This window comes from Pristis pectinata, chromosome 16 (genome assembly GCF_009764475.1).
Source record: "Pristis pectinata isolate sPriPec2 chromosome 16, sPriPec2.1.pri, whole genome shotgun sequence".
In the NCBI taxonomy this organism is placed as follows: domain Eukaryota; kingdom Metazoa; phylum Chordata; class Chondrichthyes; order Rhinopristiformes; family Pristidae; genus Pristis; species Pristis pectinata.
The window spans coordinates 40,996,405-41,019,393 of record NC_067420.1 but is presented as its reverse complement, the minus strand read 5'-3'; the positions used below and the strand labels follow the sequence as shown (position 1 = coordinate 41,019,393).

Sequence of the window (22,989 nt, the reverse complement as noted above, 5' to 3'; positions counted from 1 at the left end):
GCCTCAAGAAGGTGGCATCCATCATTAAGGACCCTCACCATCCAGGACATGCCCTCTTCTCGTTACTACCATCGGGGAGGAGGTACAAGAACCTGAAGACCCACACTCAATGATTTAGGAACAGCTTCTTCCCCTCCGCCATCAGATTTCTGAACAGTCCATGAACCCATGAACACGACCTCGTTATTCCTTTCCTTTTGCACTATTTACTTACTATTGTAATTTATAGTAATTTTACGTCTTTGCACTGTACTGCTGCCACAAAACAACAAATTCCACATCATATAAGTGATAATAAACCTGATTCTGATTCCAAAGCAACTCCCTTAAGTGGACTCACGCAGTGAAAATTGCAGTCTATATTCTTAGGAGACAATGGTGTCTGATTACTGCGGGAAGGTTATATGTAAACAGGCTTTTTTTCCCAAGACTGGTTCTCATTTGAATTTAATATCATGGGCCGAAGGGCCTGTTCCTGTGCTGTACTGGTCTATGTTCTGTGTTCTAACTCAAGATGGCATCTAACGGATGTAACAGGAAGGCACAATGCTCTGGTCTAACTAGTGATTTATAACTTCCTGGCATAACCTGCACATCTTATAATCTTATAAAGGAAAGTATCCCCAAGCCTTCCTCACCACCTTATCCACTTTATCCTGCTACCTTCAGCTATCTGCCGACATGCACTTCAAGGCTTAATTGTGGGAGCTCATTCATGTGTACAGGTGCCCATAACTCGGGTGCTTGTAACCCAAGTTATACCTGTACCAAGGTTGCAGATAATATAACAGTAGCTGTGCAGAGAGGAAGGAGGCTGCACTCCTCAAGAAGATATCAGTGGGCAGATAAATGAAAATGGATTGCAGTCCTGAGAAAATCACCTCTTTCACATTCCCTTCCAGGTGGTGCTGCCATATTCTCAGACTCCTAATTCTACTTTTCTCGGTTATTCCATTATTGTCACTTTACCATTTCTTTTTACTTCAGATTGCACTAAATTCTGTGCAGCATTCTGTTGTTTTGTGCACCTCATTGTGTTTATTATTACCATGCCTACAGGTTACTCTGTTTGCTTCACATGAACAATGAATTTCATTGGTATTGGTTTATTATTGTCACTTGTACTGAGGTACAGTGAAAAACTTGTCTTGCATACCGTTCACACAGATCAATTCATTACACAGTACATTGAGGTAGTACAGGGTAAAAACAATAACAGAATACAGAGTAAAGTGTCACAGCTACAGAGAGAGTGTAGTGCAGGTAGATAATAAGGTGCAAGGTCATAACAAGGTAGATTGTGAGGTCAAGAGTCCATCTCATCATATAAGGGAACCGTTCAATAGTCTTATTACAGTGGGGTAGAAGCTGTCCTTGAGCCTGGTGGTATGTGCCCTCAGGCTCTTGTATCTTCTACCTGATGGGAGAGGGGAGAAGAGAGAATGACCTGGGTGGGTAAAGTCATTAATTATGTTGACTGCTTCACCAAGGCAGCGAGAGGTATAGACAGAGTCCATGGAGGGGAGGCTGCTTTCTGTGATGTGCTGGGCTGTGTCCACAACTCTCTGTAGTTTATTGCGGTCCCGGGCAGAGCAGTTGCTGTACCAAGCCGTGATGCACTCTGGTGAGTATGACAATAAATTAATTTAATCTAATCAAAGAAGGGGATGCACAATGCTGCAAGAGATGTAGAGGAACAGAGGATCTCGGAGTGGACGTCAGCAGATAGCTGAAGGTAGCAGGATAAAGTGGATAAGGTGGTGAGGAAGGCTTGAGGATACTTTCCTTTATAAGATTATAAGATGTGCAGGTTATGCCAGGGAATTATAAATCACTAGTTAGACCAGAGCCAGAGCACTGAGCCTCCCTGTTACATTCGTTAGATGCCATCTTGTGTTAGAACACAGAACATAGACCAGTACAGCACAGGAACTGGCCCTTCGGCCCACAATGTTGTGCCGAACTAATTAAGCTAATGACACCTATTCCCCTCTGCCTGCACATGGTCCATATCCCTCCACTCTCTGAACATTCATGTGCCTATCTAAGAGCCTCTTAAACACCTCTATCGTATCTGCCTCCACCACCACCCCTGGCAGCGCATTCCAGGCACCCACTACTCTCTGTGAAAAGAACTTCCCCCTCTCACCTTAAATGCATGCCCTCTAGTATTAGACATCTCAACCCTGGAAAAGCGATACCAGCTGTCTACTCTATCTATGCCTCTCATAAGTTTATCACCTTTCGTCAGGTCTCCCCTCAGCCTCCGCCCCTCTGACCTCTGGTCTGGATTCCACCCAACAAGCTGGAAGCACACAGCAGCGTCTGTGGGCCTAACAAGGTGGGGTTTGTGTTCCAGGTCAATGACCTTACACACACACACACACACACACACACACACACTCTGAAGGATAGCTGCCACTCCACAGAAGTTGCCTGATAAGCCAAATGGCATCTGCATATTGACATCTCACCTGCATCCCCATCCTGAACCTAGAACCCAGTTTACAGTTAATCCTCTCCTTGATGTGGAGACATTGGCTGAAGGACTCACTCAATATCATTTGTTTAAATCTCCATCCTCATCATCAAGGATTTCTCAGCCAGTGGTGTTTTGTCAGCTCTCCAGGATCGTCCTGGTGTTGAGGACTAATCTCTGGAACACCAGCTTGAGTAACAGCAGGGAGACATGTCATAGAGGCATTAAAGGAAAATGATTTTCTTGAACATTTCTGCTTGTTCATTACATAAGTGTCAGAGATGGGACTATAAACTAGTTTGATAGGCTGTCTAGACTCATGCAATTGGATAATGAGATGTCTTACTCACTTTCCAATTGAGTGAATTAAGCTAATGACACCTAATCCCTTCTGCCTACACGATGTCCATATCCCTCCATTCACTGCATATTCATGTGCCTGTCTAAGAGCCTCTTAAAGATCACAGGAGCTGTACAATTATTCAGCATCACTCTCTGCATTCAACCACCCATTCCCTCCTTGGTCAGTCAGGACATTAAGTACAGGAGTTGGGACGTCACGTTACAACTGTGCAAGACGTTGGTGAGATGCACCTGGAGTATTGTGCGCAGTTCTGTCCACCATACAATAGGAAGGATGTCATGAAGCTGGAAAAGGTGCAGGAAAGATTCACGAGGATGTTACTAGGACTGAAGGGCTTGAGTTATAAGGAGAGGCTGCATAGGCTGGGATCTTTTTCCCTGGAGCAGAGGTGGCTGGGAGGTGACCTTATACAGATTTATAAAATAATGAAGGGCATAGATAAGGGGAATGGTCGCAGTTCTTTCCCCAGGGTAGGGAGTCTAAAACTAGACAGCATAGGTTTAAGGTGAAAGATTTAAAAGGGAGCTGAGGGGCAACTTTTCACTACAGAGGTTGTTGGGTATATGGAACAAACTGCCAGAGGAAGTGGTAGAGGCTGGTACAATTACAACAGTTAAAAGATATTTGGACATATTCATAGATGTGAAAGGTTTAGAGGGATATAGGCCAAATCCAAGCAAATGGGACAAGCTCAATTGGATATCATGGTCAGCATGGATGAGTTGGGCTGAAGGGCCTGTTTCCAAGTTGTATAAATCTGTGACTCTATGTCTCTTAATTTACAGACATGTATTACCTCTATTTTGAGTGAACTCAGCAACTGAACCTCCACAGCCCTGCTGGGGTAGAGAACCCCAAAGATTCATCGCCCACTGAATGAAGAGGTTTCTTCCTATCCCAGTCCTAAACCACTTACCCCTTATTCTGTAACTGTGACTCCTGGTTCTGGGTTCCTCAGCCAGGGAAAACATCCTCCCAGCCTGTCGAGCCCTTTAAGAATTTCACAAGTTTCAATGAGATGTCTTCTCAGTCTAAACTTCGGAAAGCACAGGCCAAGTTTGCTCAATCTCTCCTCATAAGACAAACCCAATATCCCTTGAGTCAATCTCGTGATTCTTCACTGCATTCACTCTATAGGTTAGCGTAACACTATTACAGCGCCAGCGACCCGGGTTCAATTCCCGCTGCTGTCTGTAAGGAGTTTGTACATTCTCTCCATGCCTGCATGGGTTTCCTCCCACATTCCCAAAGGCGTACGGGTTAGAAAGTTGTGGGCGTGCTATGTTGGCGCCAGAAGCGTGGCGACACTTGCGGGCTGCCCCCAGAACACTGGATGGGTGTGTGGATAATGAGTCAATGGAACCAGGTGGGGGAGGGTAACAAGTGTAGGTAATGGGGGGGGTTGGGGGGGGGGTAGAGAATAGAAAAGGTGAACAAAAGACGAGAGGCCCTGGGCGGGCTGGTGAGACTGGGAAAGGAACACAGGGGGAGTGGGTTATCTGAAATTGGAAAATTCAATGTTCATACCATTGGGTTTTAGGCTACCTGAGTAGAATATAAGGTGGGATTCTCCTAGATAAGGTAAGATATCTTTATTAGTCACATGTACATCGAAACACACAGCGAAATGCATCTTTTGCGTAGAGTGTTCTGGGGGCAGCCCACAAGTGTCGCCACGCTTCTGGCGCCAACATAGCATGCCCACAACTTCATTGCACCTGTGCATACATGTAAGTACATTTCACTGTGTGTTTCAGTGTACATGTGACTAATAAAGACATCTTATCTTATCTTATCTATGGAAAGTATATCCTATTTTAGGTAAGGAGACTAATACTGTGCACAATGCTCCAGATATGGTCTCACTGAAGACCTATATTGTTGCAGTAAGACCTCTTTACTCCTGAACTCAAGTCCTCTCATAATAAAAGCCAATGTACCACTTGCCTTGCTGATCATTTGCTACATCTACATGTTGGACTTCAGTGACTTGTACAAAGAGTGTCTTTGAGCATCAGTATTACCCAATCTCTCTCCATTTAAAACACGCTCCACTTTACTGTTTAGCTCACCAAAGTGGATAACATCACATTTTAACACATTATATTGCATCTCCCTCACACCAGAAGCCTTGTTACACCCTCCGCCCCACTTAGTTTCGTACGAAACTGACGTGCTGAGCTTTTCCAGCATTCTCTGACTTTAGGAATCAAAGTCAAGTTTATTGTCATCTGCACAAGTCCATGTGTGCACAGGTGCAATGAAAAACTTGCAGCAGCATCACAGGCACAGAGCATCAGATAAGCAGCATTCACAAGAAGAGACGCAAGAAACACAAGAGAAGACTGCAGATGCTGGAACTCTGGAGTAACCAACACAAAATGCTGGATGAACTCAGCAGGTCAGGCAGCATCTATGGAGGGAAGTCAGAACTGGATGAGGGTCTTGAGTCCCGATGAAGGATCTCAGCACCAAATGTCGACTGTTCATTTCCCTCCTTAGATGCTGCCTGACCTGCTGAGTTCCTCCAGCATTTTGTGTGTGTTGCAAGAGACATAAAAGACTGCAGATGCTGGAATCTGGAGCAAAAAACAAACAGTTGGAGGAACTCAGCGGGTCAGGCAGCATCTGTGAAAGCAAAGGGATGCAGATTGAAACGGTGCATCAGGACCAAAGGCCTTATATCTGACCATTCCCTAAAACCATCCTAACTTCCTCTCCATCTCTTCTCCCCTTAACATGTCCCTGAAAACCTATTATTTGACCAAGCTTTGGGTCACCTGATATCTCCTCCTGTGTCCCGGTGGCAAATTTTGCCTGTTCCCACTTCTGCTTAATAAACGTCATGTGTTACTTTACTATGGTAAGGGTGCTATATAAAACCAAGTGGTCTGGAACATCTTCCACACTCCTGCCCTGCTTTCTGCCTGCTTTATTCTCATGCCTGAGGCACGACACTGTTTGCCTTCAGTCTCCAGAAAAACAAGGCCCACTTCCCGTAACCCTGTTTCCCTGTAGAATATCTGAGATGTAGTCTGTAATTCAAGCAGATATATATAGAACGGTAAACAACTGGCCCAGCACCAAGAGAGCTCAGTGCAGCTGCATTCAGAAAGAACACCACTGATACCTTATGCGCTTTACATTTGGTACTCAATCCCCCTCCCTTTCCTCATTTAGTTTTTGTTCTCCACTCAGGCTCCTTCCTGTAAAACCAAGTCAGCACTTAGCAAGATCTGAGGTTGCTGTACTTGAATCCCCATGGTTGTCTCATTCTGTAAATTTTCTCTCTCTCTCTTCTCTTCCTCCCCTTCTCTCTCCCTCTCCCTCTCCCTCTCTCTCTCTCTCTCTCTCTCTCTGTTTTATATCCTATAGATTTTGCAGTCGATGAGATGAGCAATGTTACATTCCATTTTAGGGGAGCAACGTTGACATTGGGATGACGCTCTGAGTCAGATATGATGCCATCAGGTGCCCAGTAAGGCTCCCTTCGAAACACACAGTACCCGCAATTATCCATTTAGTCATCCTGTGGCCTGAACAAGAAACGATGTGTGTCACTCCTTCTTGACCTCAGGACTCCCTAGAACACTCTGCAGCCAGTACAGGACTCTTTCAGGATTCGCTGCAGCTCATTTGTGCGCCGCAAGATCCCATAAGCAGCGCTGCGATAATGACTGGTTAAAGAGGTTCGGCCATGTTGACTGAAGAATAAGTATTAGTCCAGTGACTAGTCCAGTGACTAATTGATTTTTTTTCACGCAGTGACACAAAGTCTTCCACACCCAAACAAGAGGGCAGACAGGACTTTGGTTTAACATGCACTCAAGAAAATCGGTCCCTCTAGCCTGCCCCACTGTTAAATATGATCATGGCTAATCTCCCCCAACTTCTCTTCTGTGCCAGTTCCCCATCACCCTCAATTCCTTCCCCCCCCCCCACACAATCTTCTAAATATTTATCAATCTCAACTTAAAATTCTAATGATCCAACCTCCACAAGTCTCTGGGGCAGAATACTGCAGAGATTCACCACCCTCTGCACGAAGAAATTTCTAAATTTCTGCATACCTTAGTTTTAAATGACCGGCCCCTTATCTTGAAACCATGTCCCTCAGAGAGGTTCTCCCACCAGTGGAAACATCTTGACATCTACCCAATCGTTTTCCCTTAGGATTGTACGTCATTCAATATAATCTATGGTTCAATATATGTAGATTAAGTCAAAAACTGAAGGAGCGCCACACCGCATGGATGCAGTTTAGCCCATGAAGAAGAGCCCTTCTTATAGCCAGCCAATATCTATTCCCCATTGAACATCAATGACTGATTACCTGTACATTATTACAATGTTGTTGATGTGAACTTGCTGTGTGCAAACTCACTGCCAAGTTTCCTTCATTAAGAGTTTTGGCAGTCATGTCTCTTGCATCAGCACAGTTCCAATGTACCTAACAGACTATAAAGTGCTTTATACAGCACATTATTAAAGACCTTATATAAATGCAACTCCCATTTCCACCAAACTGCAGCATCTATGACTGTGCAGCACACCCTCAGTACTGCACTGAAGGTTTTGTGCTTGGGCCTCTGGCATGGAACTTGAACCCAGAACTTTATGAGTCCTGGGCATGAGGTTCACGAACTGAGCCAGCGAGGGACATCTGTGTAATGTAGTTCTTGGAGACACAAGAGACTGCAGATGCTCGAACCCAGAGCAACACACAAAACGCCAGAGGAACTCAGCAGGTTAGGCAGCATCTATGGAGGGAAATGGACAGTCGATGTTTCGGGTCGAGACCCTTCATCAGTCCTGGGGCAACTTTTTCACCCGGAGGGTGGTCCATATATGGAAGAGGAAGCTGCCAGAGGAAATGGTTGAGGCAGGTACATTAACAACATTTAAAAGGCATTCGGACAAGTACACGGATAGGAAAGGTTTAGCGGGATATGGGCCAAAATGGGACTAGCTTAGATGGGCATCTTGGTTGGCATGGACTGGTTGGGCTGAAGGGCCTTTTTCCATGCTGTATGTCTCTATGACTCACTTCACCACCCAAGGATAAACATGAGTACTAGCAGTCATGAGCAGGATTTGAACTCAGAACCCAGAAGCAAAATACTAGTGATCTTCTTTGACTCTAGAATCCCCTATAGATTGTGTTAGAATCACAAAACCATACAGTATATCGTGAAGACATTCATTCCATTTTGCCTCTAAAAGTCCCATCCAATTAATCCCACATCCCTTACTCTATCCCCAGAGACCAGCAATAATTTTCCTTTCAATATTTATCCACTTCTGCATTGAAAGCCACTGGTAAGTCAGCAGGCAGTGCACTCCAGAGCATAATAATTCACTGCATTTAAAAAATGTTTTTCTCATTTGTCCTTTCCCCCAGGCCTTTTTGCCAATTATCTTAACCTGTCAGTTGAAACAATTTCTCTCCATCAAAAGCTTTCATAATTTTGAACACTCTATCAAATCTCTTAATCTTCTCAGCTCAGAAGAGAGCAGTCCCAGTATCACCAGCCTCCCCTCAAGTCAGCCTTCCCTGTCACCATTCCAGTGAGCCTCCTTTGTACCCACTTCAAGGCTCTGCCTTCCATTGTAGGGATTGAAGGAACCCTTCAACCCTTCAGGACGGCATGGTAGTGTAGCCGTTAGCATAATGCTATTACAGCGCCAGAGACCTGGGTTCAATTCCCGCTGCTGCCTGTAAGGAGTTTGTACGTTCTCCCCGCGTCTGCGTGGGTTCCTCCAGGGGCTCCGGTTTCCTCCCACATTCCAAAGACGTACAGGTTAGGAGCTGTGGGCATGCTACGTTGGCGCCAGAAGAGTGGTGACACTTGCGGGCTGCCCCCAGCACATTCTCAGTAATGCAAAAAGAGGTATTTCACGGTGTGTTTCAATGTACATGTGACTAATAAAAAAATTCCTATCTTGATGCCTAGTTTTGAACCGGAACATCGACGATTCCTCCCCCCATCCCCTCCACAGATGCAGTTCCACCCACTGAGTTCCTCCAGCAGATGGTTTGTTGTTCCCAATGAATCTCATTTTGCGATCTAAGGAGAAGGTACAGAGTGTAGCCGATCACCAGACAAAAATCCATTTAAAATATCATGAAGAAGAAATGTATTTTAAAACTTTGCACCAACTCTTTTTGACATTTCAGATCTATCACGGAGGTGCAATCTTAACTAACACTTATCCATCTGATGCTCTCATTATTCTTCCTGCTGTCTGTTGATGGTCAGGTGTTGGAGAAGCTTTGCCCATTATCCTGCTGTGCATCAGGCCCATTAAATTGTCATTGTTATTCAGAGGAGCCTCTCACTGTGGTGCTGAGATACAATCCTTCAGTTACAACTATGAAAGCTCGTTTCCACACCTGCAAGTTGCTGGCATGGGGAAAAAATGACCTTCTGAATTACCAGCACCACTGCTGTGACCTTTTTGTGGGTTTTACAGCATCGTTATTAAGCTATTGAACCAATAACCATAAAGTCCAATCCCACTATGCTAACTGGAGAATTTAACTTCAAGTAGTTAATCTGAATTAAAGCTAGACTCTATTCTCAGTGACATGAGTATGAAGTTACTGGATTGAATTGGTTTATTATCGTCACGTGTACCAAGATATAGTGAAAAGCTTTTGTTTGTGTGCCATCCAGACAGACCACTGATGTAACAAAAAGGAAAGAGAATACAGAATTTAGTGTTGCAGTCACAGAAAAAGTGCAGTGCAGGTAGACAAATAAGGTGCAAGGGCCACGACGAGGTAGATTGGGAGATCAAGAGTTCACCTTTTAGTGTATAAGAGGTCCATTCAAGAATCTGATAGCAGTGGGGTAGAAGCTGTCCTTGAGCCTGGTGGTACGTGCTCTCAAGCTTTTGTATCTTCTGCCCGATGGGAGAGGGGAGAAGAGAGAATGACTGGGGTGGGAGGGCTCCTTGATTATGTTGGCTGCTTACCCAAGGCAGTGGGAAGGTTTGAGGCAAAACCCAATCTGGTTCAGAAGGTCTCTGCAGGAAAGGAAATCTGCCATCCTTACCCAGACTGACTTACATATGGTTCTAGACCCATAATCTTTGGTTCCTGGGGCAATTAGGGATATTCAGTCAATGCCAACATTTCTCACAATGGCCACATCCTGTGAATGAATAGATGACATTAGGAAATTCAATCAGACTTTGTTGATACATTGCCCTTCAGGGAGAAGTGACGTTCATTGAAGAAGCCACCTGCTGTATAAACTCAGGAATCTGGAACTACTTTATAAAAGCTGGTAAGTCTAGAGTTCTGGAGTTCAGCTCTTTTATCCTTGTTGACCAAGGCTGTGAAGAGATTATGAGCCAAGACACCCTGGGGAAAGGTTATTTGTAGTAAGTGCCACTTGACAGCCACTATCAATAACATCTTCCATATTTAGCTGATAATTGAGAGTCAGAAGATTGGGTGCTAATTAGTGAGGCTGGATTTGTCATTCATTTGTGATGGGTCAGACATTGTTTAAAAGACATTTAGACGGGTTCATGGATAGGAAAAGTTTAGAGGGATATGGGTCAGATGCAAGCAAATGAGAAGAGCTCAGGTAGACAACTTGCTCGGCATGGAGGAGTTGGGCTGAAGGGCCTGTTTCCGTGCTCTATAACTATGACAAATCTCTGCATTCTAGGGTAGATGCCAATGTGTTAACTGTACTGGGACAGCTCAGCTAGAAGCTGGATCTGAAGCCTAAATGGTCAGCACTGCAGCTAAAGTGCAGTCTGGTCTCATACATTTTGCCAGTGCTCTCTACGATCTAAAGATTGTTCCCCATGACAGTATGATCCTCGGGGGAATAATTACTTTTTGCACCAATGCTGTGCGCTCAAAGATCCTTCCAAATGCAATGTACTGGTTTCTCTCCGTCTCAAAGATATTCGGTTTTCTGATTTTTCCAACCAAAGTGCAACATCGTCCTCTGTCCCTCGTGACATCTACCTGACACCTCCGTGCCCACTCGATGCACCTGTTTACACCCCTCTGCAGAGACGACATCCCTTTCACTTTCTCAACAAGGAACTCTGTTAAGATGCTGGAGCGAGAGAAATCTGCTCGAATTACTAATCCAATGACATAATCACTCTGCTCTTGGGGCATGGTAACCTAGTGTTTACATCACCAGCCTAAAAACCCAAAGGACTGGACTAATGATCCATAGATGTGAGTTCAAAGCCACCATGGCAACGAGGGACCTCTAATTCAATTAGATAAATCTGGAACAAAAATCTAGTATCAGTAATGATTAACAGCAAACTAATGAATTGCTGTTGAAGCTCATCTGGTACACTAATATCCTTCAGGGAAGGAAGAGATCCAAAGAAATTTACAGCACAAATCGAGGCCATTTGGCCCATTATTCCCGTGCCTGCTAATTTGCCATCGCTCTATAGGCTGGGTCATGTGTGACTCTGGACCCATAGCAATTTGATTAACTCCTGGCTGCCCTCTGATGTGACTCAGTTGGCCATCCAGTTCAAAGGTAGTCAGGGATGTTAAATAAATGCTGGCCTTTCCAATGATACACATCCTGTAAATGAATAATTAAAATGACATCATTTTCATTATCACCTCTATCCTGCAATAATTTAAAAAGGCAATGAGAAGAGTATGTTCTTTCTAGATGAATGAGGTTAAATGGACCAAGTCTTTTCCTTGCCTAGGATTTAATAAGTTCAGGAATAAGATTGGTCTTAAACCAGTTGCCTCATGTATTGATGCAAATCGTGTAATCCGCATCCAGCTTGAACAAACCCTCGCATCAATCACTTGTAGAAAGTCATGGGGTAATGTAAAAGATGTTAAAAATCCATTATTGGACACAAGCTCTGGCTAGCATTGTGCTTTGTGTATTATCGTTGCCAGGGTAACCGCAGATCCTATGAGTCCTGGAAGTGATTATATACGGTGATTCTATGAACCATTAATATTAAATTAGATCAACTGGAACTGAGCAATAATAGAACCACTTATGTATCATTGATCCACATTCAAAGGAAATTGATCTGATCCATTCCAGGTGAGTCTACATTTCATCACTTTTGCGATTTTCTTTCAATCCAACTAGCTCCAGATAAACACATGAAAATCATAGAGATAGGACTCCTACAGAACAAACTCCTTCCTTTTCATTCCCATTCCAATTCCAAACAGAAAACATTTATTGTCCCATGCACCAACCCAATCTCATTGCATGGAATTCCTGTATGTAAGTCCCTTTCCATTCACTCCTACTATAGAGTATTCCAAGAGACCAAACTCATCATATTCATCCCTTTGTGTGTAATTCCAAAGTAGCCAGCATTTCTGCATTTGATTAGAGTCATAGAGTCATACAGCACAGAAACAGACCCTTCAGCCTAACTGGTCCAAGCTGACCAAGGTTCCCATCTAAGCTAGTCGCATTCACCCGCAACTGGCCCACATCCCTCTAAACCTTTCCTGTCCACGTACCTGTCCAAGTACCTTTTAATTGTTGTTAATGTACCTGCCTCAACCACATCCTCTGGCAGCTCATTCCACATACGGACCACCCTCTGGGTGAAAAAGTTGTCCCTCAGGTTCCCATCAAATCTCTCTCCTCTCACCTTAGACCTGTGCCCTCTAGTTCTTGATTCCCCACCCCTGGGAAAAAGACTGTGCACATTCACCCTATCTATGCCCTTCATAATTTCTTACATCTCTATAAGATCACCCCTCATTCTCCTACGCTCCAATGACAAAAGTCCCAACCTGCTCAACCTTTCTCCATAACTCAGTCCCTCGAGTCCCGGCAACACCCTCGTAAATCTCCTCTGCACTCTTTCCAGCTTAATAGCATCTTTCCTACAGCAGGGTGACCAAATCTGAACACAATATTCCAAATGCGGCCTCACCAACATCTTCTACAACTGCAACATAACATCCCAACTTCTATGCTCTGACTAATGAAGGGGAATGTCAGGGGTAAGTTTTTATACAGAGAGTGGTGGGTGCGTGGAACGCACTGTCGACAGAGGTTGTGGGGGCAGATACATTAGGGATATTGAGGAGACTCTTAGGTAGCCACATGAATGATAGAGAAATGGAGGGCTATGTGGGAGGGAAGGGTTAGATAGATCTTAGACCAGGATAAAATGTCGGCACATATTGTGGGCTGAAGGGCCTGTACTGTGCTGTAATGTTCTGTGTTCTATGCCAAGCGCCTTCTTCACCACCCTGTCCACCTGTGTCACCACTTTCAGAGAACCATGTACTCGTACTCCTAGGTCCCTCTCTTCTACAACACTGCCCAGGGCCTGACTGTTCGCTGTGTAAAAAAAAATGAATTGGGACACCAAAAAAAATGCATTGGGACTCTCTCAAACTAACCTAACACTTCAATGCTGTGTTGAAATTCTTTTCCACTCAAGAGCTATGGAGACTAAGTTGTTAAGTATATTCAGGTCTGAGATAATTAGATTTTTAGACCTTAGGGGAATCTATGATAATGGGGCCCAGGAAGGAGTCCAAGATCAGACCAGCCATGATCTTTAGAATGATCTTGAACCAAGGTCCTGTCGACCTACTCTCGCTGAGAGGAAAGCATCCACAGCACTCTCTGAAGAAAAGCAGTGAGTGCATCCTTTGTGGATAATCATTTCCAAAACCCAACAAACTCGTCACTCCTGCATTGGGTGTTTGTGAGACTTGGCAATGAGAAAAGAATGGCTACTTAGTCATTAACAAGAATAGCTACAATTCCAAAGCAGTGCATTGGGTCTTGATACATCTCAAATCCACTGTATAAATGAGATGAAATACACCTACACAAAGTCCAGGTTAGACCACTACAATGAGCAATCTGGGCACCACAATTTAGGAAGAACATCTTGGTCTTGCAGTGAAGATTTAGCAGAAGGATATCAAGATTATACAGGTTAAATTACAGCAACAGCTTATGAAAACCAACACTCTTTTCTTGGCCATTCAGAATACTGAGAAGTGATTTGATTGAAAGGTTCAAAATAAAAAGGCATAGGATATTGCAGGTACGGTGGTGTAGTGATTAGCATAACGCCATCACAGCATCAGCAACCCAGATTCAATTCCAGCCATTGTCTGTAAGGAGTTTGTACGTTCTCCCTGCGTCTGCGTGGGTTTCTTCTGGGTGCTCCAGTTTCCTCCCACATTCCAAAGACGTATGGGTTAGGAAGTTGCGGGCATGTTATGTTGGCGCCGGAAGCGTGGCGACACTTGCGGGCTGCCCCCAGAACACTCTACGCAAAAGATGCATTTCACTGTGTGTTTCGATGTACATGTGACTAATAAAGAAATCTTATCTTATCTAATATACACCAAGAAACTATTTTTGCTGCTTAAGGAGTTTTGGACTTGAACATAAATGACAAATTAGCGCTGGCTCTTGTAGGAAAGAAGAAACACACACAAAGTATAGTAGAAAGTGGGAGTTCCCTTCTGCAACAAAAAATGATGCCAGCTCACTTGTTAATTTGCAATCGCTAGACCTTTCTTTGTCAAAATGTCATGAGGTTTAGGCAAGAGCAGATACTTGCACAGATTACAAATGAATAAATAAAATGCCAGGTCAGATTCAAGGAGCCACACCTGCAGTGCGATATTCCTAGTGAACCATTTTCTCCTTATTATACAGAATTTCAATGGACCAAGCCATTTCCATTAGCTCTACCTGTTCACCAGTGGGACATGGATATAATCTTCCATAACTTGTACTTTCTTCTTACTTCTGTATAAGGCTCCACACATCAGGAGGAATGTATCAATCTAATGGAGGTGCTCAAGGAATTAGAATTCTTGGAACTCCAATGGCTGTGCTCAAGGAATCGGAACAAGGAATTGAAAGGGTAGATATGGTGAAACTATCCTCCAGAGCAAGGGAGCATGTTCAAAACTGACGTTCATCCTTTCTTGGATGAAATTATGAAGTAATTTTGGGGTAACTTACAAAATAACGGGAATTAAAGGTAAATTGGTATACTGGTTTATTATTGTCACATGTACTGAGGTACAGTGAAAAGCTTGTTTTGCATACCGTTCATGCAGATCAATTCATTACACAGTGCATTGAAGCAGTACAAGGTAAAACGATGACAAAATGCAGAATAAAATATTACAGTTAAAGAGAAAGTGCAGTGCAGGCAGACAATAAGGTGCAAGGACCACAATGGGGTACATTGTGAGGTCAAGAGTCCATCTTATCATGCTAGGAAACCATTCAATAGTCTTATAACAGCAGGGTATAAGCTGTCCTCGAGTCTTTCAGGCTTTTGTATCTTCTGCCCGATGGGAGGGGGGAGAAGAGAGAATGTCCGAGGTGGGTGGGGTCTTTGATTATGCTGGCTGCTTTACCGAGGTAACAAGAAGTGTAGACAGAGTCCATGGAGGGGAGGATGGTTTCTGTGATGTACTGAACTGTGTTTCTTGCAGTCACGGGCAGAGCAGTTGCCATACCAAGCCATGATACATCCGGATAGGATGTTTTCTATGGTGCATCGATAAAAATTGGTGAGTGTCAAAGGGAACATGCCAAATTACTTTAGGAAGCAGAGGTGCTGGTGAGCTTTCTTGGCTGTGGCATCTACGTGGTTGGATCAGGACAGGCTATTGGTGATGTTCACTCTTAAGAACTTGAAGCGAACAGATATGCAAGCAAATCACAGAAAAGTATAAGAACGGTAGAGTTACAGTAATGGGGGTTTTTAACTTTCCCAATATTGACTGAGATTGTCTTAGTATAGGAGGGTTCAGAAGGGACAGAATTTGTTAAGTGTGTCCAAGAAAGTTTTTTGAGACAGTACATAGGATAGGTTGAGTGAGCTAGGGCCTTTCTCTTTGGAGAGAAGGAGGATGAGATGTGACTTGATAGGGGTGCACAAGATGATAAGAGGCATAGATCGAGTGGACAGTCAGAGACTTTTTCCCAGGGCAACAATGGCTAACATGAGGGGGCATAATTTTAAGGTGATTGGTGGAAGGTATAAGGGGGATGTCAGGGGTAAGTTTTTTTACACAAAGAGTGGTGGGTGCGTGGAACGCACTGCCGGCAGAGGTTGTGGGGGCAGATACATTAGGGACATTTAAGAGGCTCTTAGATAGACACATGAATGATAGAAAAATAGGGGGCTATGTGGGAGGGAAGGGTTAGATAGAATTTAGAGCAGGATAAAATGTCGGCACGACATTGTGGGCCGAAGGGCCTGTACTGTGCTGTAGTATAGAGAGTTATATGAGAGACAGAGCAGTACTCAACCTTGTCTTAGGAAATTAAACTGGCAAGGTGGTGGAAACGTCAGTGGGGGAGCACTTTGGGAACGTAATTCTGTACATTTCAAGGTAATTATGGAAAGGGATAAGGTTAGTCCTCAAGATAAGATCCTGAATTATGGGAAGGCTGATTTCAAGAGAGAACCTGGCAGAAGTAAATTGGGAGCAGATGCCTGAGAATAAAACAACAGCTGATAAGTGGGAATATTTTAAACGAGAGTCAGCGAGAGTTCAGGGCCAGTATGTTCCAGTGAGGGTGAAAGGCAAAGATGGCAAGATTAGGGAACTTGGATGGCAAAGGATAATGAAAGTTTGATCAGGGAAAAAAAGGAAATGTATGTCAGATATATGCAACAGGGATTGAGGGAATTTCTTGAGGAATATAGAATGTATAGGAGAGAAATTGGGGAAAATAGGGGTAGGGAGGACCCTTGAAATATCCTTGGCAAAGAAGATTAGGAGAGTCCCAAGATGTTCTATAAGTATATTAGGAGCAAGGGGATAGCCTGGGAAAGAGTAAGACCCCTTAGGGACCAAAGGGATTATCTATATGTGGAGTCAGTCCTAAATGAATAGCCCTTATCTGAAGACACCAAGGAAAAGGGTTAGGAAGATAGTGTGTTCTGGGAGGGGTACGTGGATAATCCAGAGCAGGTCAGTATTAAGAAGGAGGAGGTGTTAGATGTACAGGTAAAGACGTATGGGTTAGGAGTTGCGGGCGTGCTATGTTGGCGCCAGAAACGTGGCGACACTTGCGGGCTGCCCCCAGCACATTTACACAAAGATGCATTTCACTGTGCGTTCGATGTACCTGTGTTTAATAAAGAAATCTTAATCTTAATATTATGAGACGCATAAGTTTTGATAAATCCCCAGGGCCGGATGAGATGTATCCTAGGATGCTGTGGGAAGTGAGGGAGGAGATAGCTGGGGCTCTGACAGAGATTTTTGCATCTTCGTTAGCCACAGGTCAGGTGCCAAAAAGAAACCAGAGGGTAGTTAATGTTGTTCCCTTATTTAAGAAGGGCAGTGGGTTTAAACCGGGTAATTGTAGAGTCAATAGATATTATTTGGAAAGGGTGTCAAGCAATTTGGAACAAAGCAGTCACAATCTGATCAATTGGAAGAACAAGTTTGAAAGGCTGAATTATCTCCCCTAGGATCTGTGCTCCCACGAATCCATGGCTTGGTGCTTCAGAGATCTGGAAGCTCCTCACCCAGAAAGAAAGGACTTGCAACCTTGGGATCTCCCAAAATGACTTACAGCCAAGGAAATACTCTTGCAGTTACTGTTTCATTGCAGGGAAACCCAGCAGATAACACATGCACAGGAAGGCCCCATAAAAAGCATCATGACTCTTCCTGTTTAATGATACCTTCGTCAAGTTAAACAGCTGTTGTCATTCCCACTGCAACTATTTTCACCAAATTGATTAAATGGCCCAATAATCAGGGACATTTATATTTGGAATGTGAGTAAGCTTCCATTTTAAGTGCAAGGGATGCCAAGGTTTTCACTGCAGTTTTGGGTATCCCATTCTATCCAGATATATTCCTTGAAAACCGTGGGTTAGGGAGGTGAGGTCCGGTGTACCCGCAGTCCAGTTAACACACGCTTCATTTGCAACAATACCATCACAAACAGCAACACACAACCTGCTGGGGGAACTCAGCAGGTCGAGCAGCATCTGTCGGATCTGTCGGGGGGTTGGGGGAGGGAAGGAATTGTCAACGTTTCGGGCCAAAGCCCTGCATCAGGACATTAACCCTGTAGAGTCCTGATGTGGCGTTTTGACACCAATTTTTATTCCTTTCCCTCCCACAGATGTTGCTCGACCCACTGAGTTTCTCCAGCGGACAGTTTGTTGCTCCAGATTCCAGTACCTGCAGTCTCCTGTGTCTCCAGTGTTGTTGCAAAACTAATTTATCACCAAGATAAAATGGAAAGCAGGTACAAGCTGGAGAACAGGTGACAGACCCCTGCAATTAGAACTCGTCAGCGTGCATTAATCTTTGTTGTTCCGTGTCTTTGTAGAATTAAATGGGTAAAGACAGAAAAACAGATTTATATCGTTCTCCTAAAGTAGCTTACTGGTGTTCTGGGGCATATTCCAGTCTCACTGAGGGAGTACCACACTGTTGGACGTGCCACCTTTCAGAGGAGCAGTTAAACTAAAGTCCCTCCTGCTCCACTTATCGTGGCACTATTTCAAAAGAGATCAAGGGAGCTCTGCCTGGAGTTTAGACAATATTTATCTCCCATTACACCACTAAGATAGGTTACCTGATTACTATCACATTTTCTGTTTGTGGAACACTGATGTATGTAAACGGGTACTGGGATTTTCTATATTGCACAATGGATGTTTCCTGGATTAGAGAGTATTGGTAAATTGGTCTATTATTGTCACATGTACCAAGGTACAGTGAAAAACTTTGTTTTGAAAGCCATCCATACAGATCATTTCACTCCATCAGTGCATTGAGGTAGTACAGGGGGAAAACAACAGCAGAGTATTAGCAAAAAGGAGAGGCTGGACAAACTTGTTCTTTTTTTCTGGCGTGTCAGAGGCTGAGAGGAGACCTGGTAGAAGTATGTAACATTATGAGAGGCATAAATAGGGTAGATAGTCAGAGACTCTTTTCTCCCCCAGGGTGGAAACATCAAACACTAGAGGGTATAAGTTTAAGGTGAGAGGGGGAAAGATTAAAGGAGATTTACAAGGCAAGTTTTTTTTACAGAAAGAGAGGTGGGTGCCTGGGACGGGCTGCCAGGGGAGGTGGTGGTAGCAGATACAAAGCAATGATTAAGAGACATTTAGACAGGCACAAGAACATGTAGGAAACAAACCATGTGCACACAGATGGGATTAGTTTGGACTGGTATCATGGTCGGCACAGACATTGTGGGCCGAATGGCCTGTTCCTCTGCTGTACTGTTCTACATTCAGAAGTGACTGTTCCTCAAATTAAAGGTGCTTCATCCTGAGGTCCTGAAGAGGTTTGACAGTGAGATGTCAAGATGTTTTCATTCGTAGGAGAGTCTCAAATGAGGGGACACAGTTACAACGTAAGGGACCGGTCATTTAAAGGGGTGGTGGTGCAGAAATTCCTTTTTGCAGAAGTGGTAAATCTCTGGAAGTCTCTGCCCCAGAGGGTGGCAGATGCTGGATCACTGGAAGTATTTAAGGTGGAAGTAGATCATTTTTTTGAAAGATTGAGGAACTGAGAGTTACGGGGAACAGGCACAGAGGAGAAGCTGAGGGTCAGTGTAGATCAGCCGTGAGCATATTGAATGGCAGGAAAGGTTTGAGGGGCCGAGTGGCCTACTCCTGCTCCTATTTTCGTGTCTGGGAAAGGAACACAAACGAAGTAACACAAAGGTAATTCCTAATGTGAAGCCAGCATCTCTGCATAGAGAACTCCCTGCTTATCTTTACACGGGGTTAAATCTTATCTCCCAGGTCACATCCCCAGCTCTAACTACACCTCATTCACAGACCCGACTGCTGCAACACTCCATTCCAAACTCTGTAGGAAGAGATTACAGGACAGAGGATGTACTCAAAGCCTCATTAGAGAAATACAAGACCATAAAACACAGGAGCAGAATTAGGCCATTCAGCCCATCGAGTCTGCTCTGCCATTCGATTATGGCTGATTTATTTTGTTCTCTCAACCCCATTCTCCTGCCTTCTCCCCGTAACCTTCGATGCCCTTACTAATCAAGAACCTATCAACCTCTGCTTTAAATACACCTAATGACTTGGCCTCCACAGCCATCTGTGGCAATGAATTCCACAGATCCACCACCCTCTGGCTAAAGAAATTCCTCCTCATCTCAGTATTAAAGGGATGTCCTTCTGTTCTGAGGCTGTGCCCTCTGGTCCTAGACTCTCCCACTACTGGAAACATCCTCCTCACATCCACTCTATCCAGGCCTTTCAATATTCGGTAGGTTTCAATGAGATCCCCTCTCATCCTTCTAAACAGTGAGTACAGGCCCAAATGCTCCTCATACATTAACCCTTTCATCTCCGGGATCATTCTTGTAAACCTCCTCTGGACCCTCTCCAATGCCAGCACATCCTTCCTTAGATATGAAGCCCAAAACTGCTCACAATACTCCAAATGTGGTCTGACCAATGGCTTATAAAGCCTCAGCATTACATCCTTGCTTTTATATTCTAGTCCTCTCGAAATGAACGCTGACATTGCATTTGCCTTCCTGACTACCAACTCAACCTGCAGGTTCAAACCACCCCACTGACCACTTGGAATCCCTGGCCCAGGGCCACCTAAAGTGCAGGAGGACCGTTGGGGGGGCTCTGAGATCCTAGCAATACAGAGCAGTCAGAAGCCCAGAAAACAACAGGAGGTGCGCACCACCTCATCTGATTGGTTACACTAGCTAGCCTCACCAGCTACCTCACACCCCACAGAACCCACCTGGAAGCAATTGACTCAACCACAAAGAAGTATGCAAGAGAGAGAGAGAGGAGAGAGAAGCAGAGAGAGGGGGAGGATAGAAAGACAGAGAGGGAGAGGTAGACAGAGAAAAGGAAGTAGATGGAAAGTGGTAATGGAGGGGGGGTCGACAGAGAGAGAGAGGTGGAGAGGAATGTATTGCCCAGCACTCCGGGGCGAGGTTCCCCCAATCTGCCTTGTCAGAGAGTAATACAGCACGGAAACAGGCCCTTTGGCCCAAGTCGTCCATGCCCACCTCGGCTACTCCCATTTGCCTGTGTTTGGCCCATATCCCTCTGAACCTTTCCTCCTTATCTAGAGCATCACACAAAGGAGCCTGAATACTCAGCAGGTCGGGCAGCATCTATGGAGGGAAATGGACATGTACTTATCTAAATCTCTTCTGTAGTGGGGCCTTTTCCCGAGTTTAACATTTCTCATCACTGGTGTCACCGAAAATTAAGCTTCTCCTGGGGCTTAAATCCATCCGAATCGACATTACCCATCGAGAGACCAGTGTAGGAATATTTAAACAACCCCCCGCCTCCCGAAATGAGTGAAATCCGTGCTCCAGAACCACCTTGGAAATATTAATTCGCCCCTCAGTGCGGGCGGGCGCTCGGCAACGTGAGCCTTTATTTTATGCCCCGTTAATCTTCGCATTCACCATTTTATGTCGGTGATTCGCCCACTGAAAAGATTGTCCCCTCGGATGGGAAAAAGCTCCGCTCTTTTACCGGGAGACAAAAAATGCTTTGGGAAAAGGAAGGCATTAAAAGAATATGGCATCGTTCTGTGGAGAAGGGAAGCAGAGAGGGAGGGGATTCCCCGCCGGGGATCCCCCCACGTAGTGACGTCAGCAGAGACTCCCCAGACCCAAAGGGGAGGGGGAGCGATGGAGGGAGGACACGTTGAGACTTTCATCCAGCTTCAGAGGAGAAAGATACAGAAGTCTGACAATAAATCTGCTGTTTAGCAAGAAGTAAATGTTACTGATCATTCCTTCAGTGGGATTTGGTGTTGATCCCTGCCAAAGCAATGCACCAGCTCTCTCTCTCTCTCGCTCCCCCCTCTCTCTCTCTCTCGCCCCCCCTCTCTCTCTCTCTCGCTCCTCTCTCTCTCTCTCGCTCCCCCTCTCTCTCTCTCTCGCCCCCCCCTCTCTCTCTCTCTCGCTCCCCCCTCTCTCTCTCTCTCGCTCCCCTCTCTCTCTCTCTCGCTCCCCCTCTCTCTCTCTCTCTCGCTCCCCCTCTCTCTCTCTCTCTCGCTCCCCTCTCTCTCTCTCCGCTCCCCCCCCCCCCCCTCTCTCTCTCTCTCGCTCCTCTCTCTCTCTCTCTCGCCTGCTCAGGCTTTGTCTCTCGCCCATCTGTCCGGCTGTCTCTTGTCTCCCGTCTCGCACCTTCCAGCCTCCCGCACTCGGATGGCATTTTGTGTCTCCCCCTCTCTGTTGCTGTTTTTCTGCCTCTCTCCTGGCTCCCTCTGCGCCACTCTATCTATTCTCCCTCCTCTCTCTCTCTCTCTCTCTCTCTGCTTTGTCCCTACATCTGTCTGTTTCTCTCTCTCTGTTTGTCTATCTTTTTCCTCCAGTGTCATTCTCCCCTCTCTTGCTGAGTCTACCTGTCCCACCCCACCGCCTCTCTCTCTCTCTCTCTCTCTCTCTTAGCTTTGCCACTCTCTGTCTCACTCCGTCCTTTGTTTCTTTGTCTTACTCTGGGTGTGCACCTTTCCCCTTCCCATCTCGCTCTGTCACTGTCAGTCCCCATTTTCTTCCTTTCCTCTCTCTCTCTCTCTCTCTGTCCACCCTCCCTTTCCGTCTCTCCGTCGCTTTTTGTGTCTCTCTCTACCTCATTCCCTATCTCCCTTCCCCCGTCTCCCTCTCCCCGCTTTCCCTCCAGTTCTCTCCTCCAAGCTCTCCCGCCCCGCCTGCCTTTCTGTAAAATTAAACGATGCATGAAAACATAATTAGGAAATGAACGAGCTCCAGAGATATAAATCGAGCCAGGTTGACCAATATCACTGAGCCGGTGGCGGTGGCCAAGCACCCGGACTCTTGACCAACACAGGTTACAGGCAGACCTCCCCCCCCCCCCCCCCCCACCCCGGCTCAGTCTCCAGCCCCCTCAACCCCGACACTGATTTCTGGAGAATCGACTTAAATCCCGAGGGCCCAGCAGTGGCCGTTGTACAGGAGACCATTCGGCCCATCTAGCCCTTTGAGATCTACAATCTCCCCTCTCTCTCTCTCTCTCCAACACTGAAATCTTTCTCAATTCTTTTTTTATGAAGCCCGGGGTGTTACCGCAGCCACGGTTCTTCGGTGCCTGGATGCCTCCGTTGTTTATTGATGTGTCGAGTTCTCTCTCTCTCTTT

At 45.2% G+C, this 22,989-nt stretch overlaps 1 protein-coding gene across 1 annotated transcript in view; it reads right to left on the bottom strand.

The window, feature by feature from the left end:
• The window catches only part of LOC127579052 (uncharacterized), a 407,687-nt gene that overhangs the window by 384,154 nt on the left and 544 nt on the right, over nt 1-22,989 (bottom strand). The window lies entirely within an intron of this gene.